Source organism: Corvus hawaiiensis, chromosome 5, assembly GCF_020740725.1.
Source record: "Corvus hawaiiensis isolate bCorHaw1 chromosome 5, bCorHaw1.pri.cur, whole genome shotgun sequence".
NCBI classification, from domain to species: Eukaryota; Metazoa; Chordata; class Aves; order Passeriformes; family Corvidae; genus Corvus; species Corvus hawaiiensis.
The window spans coordinates 5,372,847-5,385,400 of NC_063217.1; positions in this window are offsets into that span (position 1 = coordinate 5,372,847).

The following is a 12,554-nucleotide window of genomic DNA, read 5'->3' on the forward strand; positions in this document are numbered from 1 at the left end:
TCTGACAAAATCCAGCAAAGATGCTGAGCTGCTTTAGCAAAGCCTGGGTGTGTAGGCAATTCAGAAGCAGCAATAACCATACCTCCTGTCCTGCTCTGTGGGTTTCAGATGACAATTTTCTTCGGGCATTATGGTAGGGATGATTTTAGAGGACGTGAAAGAGTCCTCTGCAGAGAGGGTTTAAACGTGAAACTTTTGCAACCTGGTCTTAAGAGACACATACAAATCAAATTGCAGTTAGAGTCAAAGACAATGTGATCAAGTGGAGGAGTGGATGGCACTCTGCTAGACTCAAAATTTTAAAAATGTATTAGAAATAGGATTAGGGATGAGTCACTGTACACGTTCTTCACAGTAAGAACAAAACAGCCCAGCTAAACCCTGTTATTCCCACTGCACTCATTGTACTTCCATATTCTTTATAGCATCCATTATTCTGGCACTGTAGGTGGATGATTTACACAACTGAGTTGTTAAATGTATATTATAATTGCATTAAAAACTTAATTTGCAATTTCTTTCATTGGTCTCGGTGTCTTTAATAAATGTTTAGGGAGCAAAACCCTTCTGTGGTAGCAAACCTGTGGGATTTACTGTAAATGTAAATAGTTTTCAGTACTTGTGAATGCAAATTTCCACACCATGCATCTATTTCCATAGGTGGCAGGGGTTTAGCTATGCAGTGTTTTGCCTGTTTTCTGAATTTGGGGACCAGCAGAGCTCTGCCTTCCATGTGCTACAGGGATGCAGAGGCTGTGACACATTAATATCCACAACCAAGGTATTTATAGCTCAGTTGGTGACCCAGACTGGGGTTTAATTGCCTAAAGCTGGATTTCTGATGCTCTCTGAGTTGCCCTCAGAACCTACAGAAGAAAGATGCCCTAAAGGGCACTTGAAAGTTTGAAAGGATGTGCAGAGCATAAAAAGGGGCTGTAGGCATGGGCAGCTAAAACATGCACTAAGGAACTCAATGGAAATCTAGTAAATGTAGGCAAATGGGATTAAGAGAGTCTGATCAATTGTTGAAATTCAGTTCTTTTCTTTAGAGGGGCCTGAATAACTTTCTGGCTGCACTGATTGCAGTTTGTGAAACCCCATGCCCATGGGGCAGGCAGACATGAGACAGAAGATACAGGAGACTTGTACTCTCCTGGAAAGTACAGGGAATATTTTGGGGAATAAAACGTGTCACCAGACACCATTAATTGGTACAGTTGGGAAAATAAACGTGTGCTTCCTTGGTTTGCTTAAAAAAATCTTCACTGCCACTCCAATTAGCACTTCAACACTCCTGAAAACTAGTGTACATGAAGTGTCCTGATTTTTTCAATATAGAATCGACAATACCTTCCTTCAGATCATTCCTTTCATCAAGGACTTCAAAGCCCTTAATGAAAACATATTTTGTTTGTTTACATTGCATAATGGATCACGGCACAGTAATGCCTGAGTTGGCTGATATGCAGGGTGGTACAGCCTAGAAATTCAACTTCCTGTTTTGGCCTTAGTAGCCCAAATATATCATATTTCCAGGTTAGCCTCAGTCAAAGGCTGCCTGTACCCACTTTTGGAAGAAAAAAATTGAGAGATGGCAAAATGTTGCAAATTATAATAAAAAAAAGTTTATGAAATAATTAATGAAAGACTATAAATTTATTTATAGTGGAGCGTAGCAGAGAAGCAAACAGAAAGATTCCTGATATCTGTATCATTTTGACTCATTTGCTACCCTTTCACAGCAAGTTTTTCCTTTAAGAACTTTTATTCAAGATAATTCATGATTAATTCATATGTACTGGTTGCAGATAGCATATGTCTGGAGGAAGATCCCATATTGCATTTAATTAATATCATTTTTTTCTCAAGTCTTTTAGTCAGTTTGGTTGGATTCAGCTCACTGCCTGAAGACATATAAATAGAGTTGTGCAGAGACAATCATCTGGGATGTCCCTCATGAAGATAAAATGCACAATGAAGACTTTGTTGGGAGTCAGTTTCTTAGGTCTAACCACATTCCCTGGAATATCTAGTGTATCCACAGGTGACTCAACCACCAGCAATATTTTATCTACACATATTACAAAAGTAATTATGCATTTTTAATTCCCTTGTTTTCAAATCCTCCCTCCACTGGGAAACTCAGTCCCATCACCCCCATTCTGTAGCTACAAAAATGGAGGTGGAAAAGAGCCAGGTCTTTTGCCCATGGTTATTCCCAGCCCTGCCACTGCCAGGTTCCTCAATGTCCCCTCTGGTAAAAGAATACAGATCTGGGGGGTGCAGTGTCTGTGCCTGTGGTGGGGAAGGGTGAAAAGAGCATGCCATGAATGAAAATACACTTTTCATTTCAGCCTATCCAAAACCTGAGTCTATTTGGATTCAAAGAACACAACCCTCTACTTAGGGTTTGGGCTGGTGCAGCTGAAATGTCACATCCACTACTGGGAACAACAGCACTCCTTACAGGAGTGTAAACATTCAGTTATGCTTCTGACTCGGAAATTAGCCCTCAACACTCGGCTGGAATCATTTTAAGTGACTCAGGTCTCCAAAGAACCTCCGTACAAAATATTGCTCTGCTAAAGAAATTTCTCTTTCAAGCTTGCTCATTCGTATCCTTAAGCCAATAGGAAATGAAAACTGATTATTTTCCCTTTGAATCACATGTGCTCTGCTCATTTTCTGCAATAACATAATTCAGAATAAAATAAGAGGAGGGATATAAATTTTCATTGACCATATTAAATTGAACAATGTACATACTTCTGTGGTGTTAGTTTTCATTACAAAGGAAATTGAACTGCAGAAGATGGTCATTTGAAGCTCTATAGATTTTTCTGCCCCATAAGATGCAGAGAATGTGTTTGAATGTGTTCATCCTTTCGTTATATGTTTCTATGCATATATTTTTTTATGTATGTGCAAAAATACACACACAAATAAATGTGCTACATTTATGAGGGAAACAGACTCCTGATATTCCACTTGCTGAAAAGATGCAAATTTAGTTTTTGTGTATTTCCCCTCACGTTTTTTAATTTTAACAGTTTTTCACTATATTCTAGTCAGATTCTTGGGTGTGGGGAGAGGCAGAAGAGAGAGGAAGGAAGGGCATAAATTAAAATATACACTGAGAGTCCTAATTAAGATTTATTTAATCCAGCTACAAAACAGTATTTAGCATCCTGATGGGAGCAGATTGCTTTCACATTTGATGTGATTTCCCATTTTTAAATGAGAAAAGTGCACTGTATTAGACCTGAATTATTGCTGCAGTGCTGAGATATTTGGGATTTCAGAGCATGCACTTTCTTCAGGGTCAGGTTTGCTCCAAAGCTACGGCAAAGATGCCAGCAAAGCCTGCCCTGTGCTGCAGAGCTCCCTGTGCCAGCCTCAGGGGAAGGACCTGCAGAAGGGCTACCAAAGGCAGCTTTCAGCTGGTGCTGTGCATCTTTGTTAAAACATGACCTTGAAGGATCGTGGCAGGCAATAAAATGTCAAATGGGACCTACTGCTCTGGGTCAGGTCTTTGAAAAAGTCAACCCAAGGAAATAAGAGTGAGATGGCATTTTTCAAACCCTCTGAAGTGGATGGCACTTAGCTCCTAAATGATTTCCGAAAGTATCCATATTCACCCTTAAGTACCTAAATACTTTGAAGAGATAGACCTGAGTGTCAAAGGAAAACCTCAATAGTGAGAAGCAATCCCTGACCCTACGGTGCTACAGCTATAACTGTACCACGGACCTAGACAGAAACATCTCCACCTCTTGTAAGTCAGAGACCTTTTACCAGCAGTAGATCTTTAGGATTCAGTTTCTTACACACAGGTGTCTCATCACACTTAGCATTCCCTAGGGAATATGTGAAGAAATTGGGAGGATAGTGGGAACAAATAGGTGTTGGGAAGGATATTCTAATATCTGTGTAGATACTGGGAAAGAATTCTTCCCTGTGAGGGTGGTGAGGCACTGGCATAGAAGGGGTGGGTGCCCCATACCTGGGATAAGGCCATCCCTGAGTTCAAGGCCAGGTTGGTGGGGCTCTGAGCAACCTGGTCTGGTGGAAACTGTCCCTGCCCATGGCAGGGGGTTGGAACTAAAGGATCTTCATGTTTTCTTCCAACCCAGACCATTCTCTTGCACTTTTACAACATCATATTAAATCCTTGCTAATACCTTTGACAGTGATTCTTTAAGTGATCCAAATCACCCACTCACAACACCACTAAGCCCTTTTTTTCCAAAATTTGCACCAAGAAACACCCCCCAAGCTCCCCATAGCAGGCAATCTCTGCAAACAAACGGGGGAAAAACGTGTTCTGTGAATTCATAATCTCAAAACAATCTCAGTTATTAATTTCCAAAGCCTTTCAATATAAAGAACTACATTACCAAACTGTTTTCCAAGGAAAGAATAGATGTGACCTCCCAAACCAGGCAGCCTTGATGCAGAGGTATATTAACTGGAAGGTTTAATGCATTTTTGACAAAGCTCAGCAGAAATAATTCCACCAGTATCAAGGAATAAAATGAGAAACATAATGATGCTGTTTAAAATGCCAAAGAGCTCTAGGTTAAAAATATGAATATAAGGCCTGATTCACAGTCATGAATTTAATAGAAAGAGTCATGATGAATGCAGTGATTCTGGAACAAGGCCCCAGAAGAACAAAGCACCACCATGTATTAAGCTACAGGTCAGCCCTCTGAACATTTCTAACACATGAACCAATTTCCACCGAGGCTGCTTGGGTCAGTGCCAGGCTCCCATCGCCCTGAGAGCAGGACAAGTCACTTGGGGCATCTGTCTCTGTTTGACCTCTGGGAGAAAAAAACCCATCTGGAGGCCTTTGGGGCTCGACAGAAAGGAGTTTTTGGCTGGAAAGGCCTTGTGAGACTCAGTGGGGCAGGGAGTGTGGGTTCTGTGAGTTGGTTGTGTCCTGCAGGCACCAGTGCATGGGAAGAGCATCCTGCACAGAGGGCCCCAGGGTGTGCCAATCTGTCTCACAGAATGCCACAAGGTCCTTTTATGCTTGCTCAGTGTGTTCCCAGTTCAGGCCCAGTCACATCTGCTGAAGTGGGAATTAAGTCCACTACCAAACCCTGTGCAAAGCAAGGAAATCCCTCATTCTGAAAGTCTCTGTAAAATAGGGATGCAATTAAAAAGTGAAATATTGAACTGTTTCATTGATAGGGAGCGACCTATAGCTGTAACTTATTCACAGTTATCGTATCAATGATCACATCTAAAATATTTAGAAACTGCTTTAGCTTTTCTAGACTTTAAAATATCCTCCCAATTCTTTTAATAGAATATGTGGGCTTATTAGAAAAATGTAATCAGCAGGAATAGAAAGTAGCTTTGTGATCTTATAATGGGTATTTTAAAAAGACCAGTATCAAACTTCCGCACTTCTACTTTCTCTTCCTCCAAGCAAGAAAAAGAGCCCCATAACAAAAAACACACAAGTAAAAAAAAAAATCAACCCAACAACTAATGAAAGGATTTTATTTCCCTAACTACTATTAATTTCAGTGAATTTGGTCTTCAGCTGCTGCTTTTTCAGTCAGTGAGCTTTCACGGGCCTGAGTTTACTCAGCCATGGATGGTAGATTTCCCAGCTGTCCTTTAAGCAATGGGTGCTTAACCCCAGCTCTAGCTGGTGGCACTCACTCAGTGTCACTCAGCTGTTTCCTTTCCACATCCCCTGAAAACCCAACTCTCTGCAGGAGGGCCACCAGAGATTCCCATCTGTTTATGTGGCATGTGCTGAATTTTACCTGTTTATTTTACTGTTTTACCTTTCTACCAATTTTTGCTGGCTTTTACTTCCTCCAGGACTTTTCGGGACACAGACCATCCTATTTCTGCCTAAAGAAAATACTAAATTTTATTTGTTTATTTTTCCCTCCTCTCCTTCCCCCAGAATTGTAACAAACATCTGTCATGACCTAAAGGATTACCTAAAGGACCTAAAGGATTACCCAGCATACAGGTGTGTAGAAATCATGGATTCCATAACAGATGGGGACACAGAGGATTCTATCCTCTGAATTTCTCTATTTTAGTACAGATTGCTGCACATATATAGCCCAGAGAGGGATCTAACCAGCCCAGAGGCAAACCAACCCCAACAATGGGTCCAGAGGGAAATGAATCAGAGGACAGACTCCCTTCAAAGACAATCCATGGCACAGTCTGGAGTCAGACAGGTGTCCCCAGTGATAGTCCAAGATCTTGAGGAAAGCTCATGTGGAGAATGCAGCCTGTTTGGTAATGGAGTACACACAGCATGAGAAGTCCTCACAGAGAGAAATTTCATTTTGGATAAAAATTAGGCCCTTTTTTATACCACAGAGACATCAGAGGATGGAGGACACCATCACTTCAAGCAGCCAACATGTCCTGCAATTTCAATTTTCACCTGTTAACAGCCAACAGATGATGTTTCCTTTTCCTTCAGACCCACTTGATTTTCTCCATTTCCACTTTTTCAGATGATAAATTGCCACTACAATTTGTTGGGGTTGTGTTTATTGGTAATACCTCAGGGTGTCCAGCTTCCAGATAGCCCAGCTGTACTTCAAAGAGGCCCAGCAGCACTTTCCAAGGATCTTTGTGGTTCCCAAGCTGAGTTTCCAGACTCACAGCCCCTAGGCTGCCTGGCCTTTCTCTGTTCACTAATCCTCCGTTCTAACCAGGCTGCTCACATCAACATCCCGCATCTGTATTTCAACTGTTGCAGTGACTGAATTCTTTCTCACTTGAGTTGACCAGAAGGAAAAAAAAAAAAAAAAAAGGAAAATATTGATCTGGTTTATTCTCCTCCTTACTTCCCAGTGTTCTGAAAAATGTTTTTGACAACACTGACAACATTTTTGTACTGCCTGAAATGTCCCATGAGATACAAACCTCCTTAGGAAGGCCTTTATCCTCTAAGGATTTACCAGTCTCGAACATCTGTTCTTTGTGAGTGATAAAGAGCTAAAGGAGATAGAGAAAAGAAAGTCACAGGAGAGATGCCAGTACCCCAGGGGAGAGAGGACGTGAGGATCCCCTTTGTGCTGCTCTACATAAAGCTTCAAAAAGTTAGCACATTTTGTGATTTCTGGGTACACTGAGGTCTATATTCCTTAAAGTCTGCCTGCTCTGCTATTTGAGGATCACCTGAAGGCCTTCCCACACTTATCCAGAATATGCAGCAGCACAACCTTCCTGATGCAAATCATTTATGAGAGTCTGTACCAAAGCCCTTTATTTCAGTATAAATTTGGTGTCTGCCAAATTCATTTGTGGCACACACAGCAAGGAGGCCCTCTGGAAATCAGACTCTGGATTTGCTTTTCCCTTCTGGCAAATGGAGTTCAGAAAGATGGGAGCAATACATTAGGGGCTTTCTGTTAATTTATTCAGTGTATTCATGACCTGCAGGTTTTCTTTTTAAACCTGACACTGCAGAACATGTTTGAAGCTGGGAACCAGGCAGGGAGAACACGGATTTCATGGCCACAGAACATCAGAATTTGCAAGGCAAGGATAAGATTGAATTCCAAGAAATAGAATTTCCAAGCAGGTGTTGGAAGCATGTTTTAAAGGCTGAATAGTTTGTGATTAATAACAACCCAATCTAATCCTATTAACATTATAATTCAGGATTGTTAAGAATAGAGTATCATTTTAGGAAGATGTTATTTTTCAGACGCTGTGTGTTAATTTGCAGATAATCACTTTAACAGCTGTCTTCAGGAACTTAAAGTAGTTAAATAATTTTAAGAACTAAAAATTAAAATGCTAATGACAGAGGTATTTGTTTTATTATCCTTAAGAAAAGATGTACTTATGGAACACAACTTTATAACTTGTTAGCAAATGTTAATGTACTTTAAAAATCTTGTACTTTAATCTCTAAGTTTTTTATAGATTGGTTATTTCCAGTGCAACACAGGTAACAGATGATCATTCACAGTCATCTGCCTCCCTGCTTTCCAGTGCTAATAACTGAGAATTACTGAAGCAAAAATATAACTTTCTATTAGCAGCCTGTGTTAATTGAAGAAGGTCTAAAGCACACATGCCACTTAGCTCTTAAATAAATTACAAGCCCTGGGTGTTAAGTGGCTAAATGAGTATTTTTTAACAATATTTGAATGTCACCTCTTTTCTACAGCTGCAGGTGTTTACAAAATGCCTGTATTTTACCTGCGTTTCTGCACTAATCTCTAAAATAACACTTTTAAACAGCTGTTAGTTTGTCTGTCAATAGCTCTTGCTTTGTAATCACCAGTAACAACTCAGTGAGATTCCCACTGCATTCCCTCAAGCTATACTACACAAGGAGGCAGTTTTCCAACTTATTTTTATTTAAGCAGCATTTCAAGCACAAAAGTTCAGATTTTTCAATGGCATTAATGTGCAGAAAAGGGAAGTTGTTTGAAACAGGTGAAAATTTGTTCATCCCTCACCTAACAATGGAACAAAACAATCCCTGCAGGTAGGCTGAGGTTCCCTCCTTTGTATTACCATGCTACTAAAGAATTCTGTAATAGGAAGGAATTTGGAAGGAATTTGGAAGGAATTCGGAAGGAAGGAAGGAATTCGGAAGGAAGGAAGGAAGGAAGGAAGGAAGGAAGGAAGGAAGGAAGGAAGGAAGGAATTCGGAGGGAAGGAAGGAAGGAATTCGGAAGGAAGGAAGGAATTCGGAAGGAATTCGGAAGGAAGGAAGGAAGGAACCTTTTATGTATGACTGAGAATGTTTAACGTTATCATAAGTTATTTAAATGTTTCAATGCAACATTTAGTGCCATGGAATATTCAAAGGTCTTGTACTTTTACTCCAGGACCTTGGTATTTTTCAAGTAGCAACCTGGAAATTAACAATAATGTTAAAGACACACATTTATTTTCAATGTGAGAGTTGTAAAATTAAATATGGTATGAGTTAGTTGTGCTACTATAGATTAGTGGAGACATTTGACAGATCTGCTCACACTTAGAACCCTGAGTCCTCAGAGCTGAAGAGCATCAGAAAAGGCACAGAAATGTGATCCCAAGTGAGTGATACAAAGCACTTAAAAGTCCAGAGAGAGAATAGATTTGAAGAGTTGAAAGGTATTTTTACATGTGCTATTTTTGGTTCAGTGTTCCTGACAGCACCAAAATAAATGTGACTTAACAATGAACCTCAGTATAAAGATTTTCTCCTCTGAGGGATCAAGCTGTGGGAATGATGGACAAACCTCAAGCAGAGAGTTTGAGCTTAAACTCAGACCTCCAAAAATTAGAAGTGTAACCAAATCCTCCAAATGTCTTTGGATGTGTAAGAGTATTTACTAATGTGGGTGAGTACTAGAGGTGCCAGCTGAAGAGGCCCCAGACATGACTGTGTGGAAGGAGGTTGGTACAATAGCAGCACACCCAAGTTTAGGAGCTTCTAGGTAAAGGTTGGAATGCTTTGATGCAGCTTGTGCACCTGGCACTGGGATGACACATCCTTTTTCCAGCTCAGAGGGCTCTGGTTTTCATTGCATGCCACAAAATACCAATACCATGCTGTAGGGTACAGACCATTGCTGGTGAGACTTACTAAGAGCCAAGCTCCATCCCACAGCCACTTTTCCCTTTGGGATCTCCCAGTAGATCATGGAGGACTTCAGGCAAACTCATAGTTTCACTTACAAGGATCCTATTTTAGGCTTAGTATCATAAAACAAGATTGAAGACAATGCATAAAATGGACTAGAATTACTAGAGCTGCAAGGCCTGAGATACATTTTGTGTCTCCTTAAAATAGCTTGGAAATAAACCCAAACTACTCATGGATATCTTCAGGGTTTTGTGCTAGAACAAGCCTGACACTTACAGATCTTCTGCTGAAAATATGATTTTATTACCTGGCTGAACTTGCCTTTTTTCAAGGAGAAGGATCTGGAAGATAAGATGTCAGCTGAATGAAAATTTGCTGACCTCAGAATAAATTCTTCCCAGTACTCTTCATTCCCTCTGAATAAAGGGCTGCAGTATCAGTGTCTCTCTTCATAGTCCAATTACTTTAGTTTTGCTCCTAGTGACACTTGGCTGTCTGCTGTCTACCAAAAAACAGCTAAGTAGGGTTCTATTGAGTTACATTGGGGAGGAGAAAAATCTGTCTTCTAAATCGCAAACTTCACAGTCAAAAATTTGAACTTTACAAGTCTGAATTTATCTCAATATTTTAAAAGGCCATACAAAAGATTGTCCATTTTCCAAAGTTATTACCATAAACTGTAAGCCAGACAAAGGAAATTTTATACCACTAAAAGAAGCTGGAAGTGAAACATAGGGAAAGCTGTGCAAGAGTAGATTGGATTTTTAAAAGGATTACAATTTTACTTTTCACAATGATTGTATTTATATTAGGGTTTTTTTCCTAATGAAATTATGGAACAGACCAAATTAAATGTTAAGAATGATACTGAGATACCAGGCTATGTTTGTAGGAACAAGCTGATAATTTCGGTATGTCTGTGTAACACTGAGAGGTGAAATGAAGAAACATATAATATGCAATTTTTTCTGGAATTATATTCCATTTGCATTAGAAAGCACAATCAGTGGTGCCAGTGGGTCCATTATTCATGGCCTGGATGGCAGTACGCATCAATATGAACACAAACCAATCTTCACGTGGTAACAACAACACACTTTTTACGGACAAAAATTTTATAAAACAGCAAAAAATGCCACCCAGCTCAGGCTGCTCCTTCCTGTGCTATCTCAGGAGCTCTCTGACATGCTCACAGCAGGCAGGCTGCTGCTAAATGGCTTTGATGAACAGTTCATGGAACTCTAATGTGAGCAAAATCACCTGGCAGCTGCATGGAGGATGGCACAGCCATGGAGGGAAGCCAGGGATGGGTTCAGCCTGTGTGTTCCTTGCCCATGAAAGAGAAGGCACTACAGCTCTGAGGGACAGCAGTGCACTCACTCCTCATTTTCTGTCTTTTCTGGGAAAAGTTTCCATAAAACAGAATTTTCTGAACAAATAGAACAGCCTCTGCTTCACAATGCAGGAAGGAGATGGTTTGGCACTGGAGATAATTATGTCTGATTGTCAGACAGAGGTCAGGTAGGTCTTGGTAACTCCTTTTCCACATTGACAGTGATTATTAAACTGTACTTTCAAAACTCTTCTATCATTGGTCCATTACTGTGTCCCATAATAAAGGTCGTTCTCTTTTCCTACCTTTCCTTCAAATATAACAGGAAAGAAAACTTTTTTTTTTTCTTATCAGGCCAAATTTTGTAAAATATGGTCAATTACATTTGACAGTTGATATACTTAAAGTGAATTTTCGGAGCATTTTTCCCTTATGACTTTCTGATTGAGCCATGTGCATTAAAACTGTGACAATTTGGGGAAATTTTCAAAGTTAATGATAAAAAAGTACTGATTAAATTCAAGGTTAAAAATGGCCTTTTTTCCCTGAAATCTTAGGGTCTACCTTGAGAATCTACCCTAGAAACAACTACTCACTACCTGTTCCTTAATGTTTCGTTGATATGATCAAACACAAAAATAATCAGAGTAAGATTAACGACTGATTTGGATTTGAAGATTTTTTTTTTTATTATTAACCCAGTTAGTGGATCTGTGTTTAGCAGCTAAAACTACCTGCAGATGGAAACTTGTTAGAAAATTGACAAAAAGTCTCATGGAAGCTATTTTGATCTCTTCAGCAACAGCTTCCTCACAATGAACATCTGGTGTGCTTAATAGTGAATTATCCCACACATTTCAAGAAAGGGAGGAATTGTTAAAATTTTCTTTTTCTTTCGCCAGGCTTTGCATACTTCAATAAAAGCAATTTTCTTATAACTTTTTTAGTAAAGTGGCATTTCCTGAACATATGATGTTCACATGTGCTATGTAATTTGGTGAGCCATTCCACGCCTTGGATTTATTCTATCATTATATTGTTAACAAAAATACTGGTTTTCAGTTGCACAGAAGGCCACATGGACTCCCAGGCTTTTTTGCTTTCCCTTTAATTGCATCTAACTTTCGTTTAAGGACAGTCATTGCCATGCCTACTCATTGAGTATTGTATGCTGTAGATGGGTTTTCATATGCACAAAATACAAATTAGCGTTTGTTCTGTAACCTGATGATGCATTGGCATGGCTCTTGCAAGTACATTGTGTGCATGACTGGTTTAAAATTCTTGCTATTTGCCTTTGTATGGATTTCTGCAGACCTGGGTTTGGTCTTCCTAAAGGAAACCACCCCACAGAGCACAGCAGAGGGTATTGGTATTCCTGGTGTTTTCTCTGGGTAGTTCAATCTCCAGCTGACAGCTGCAGCAGGACTCCTACTCAAAGCAAATTTGGGGCAATTGGAGTCTTGCTTCTTTTCCAGGAGTAGAAAAAACCTGCAGTTAGAGTCAGCCTCCACTAAACCCATTCCTGTTCAGAGTAATTTCATTTCCACTGGTGAAATCAAGAGCAGAATTATGCCCAGATTGTCTAGCAAAGAACAGGATGTAATGAAGGCTGGATTTACTTTGAGAAAT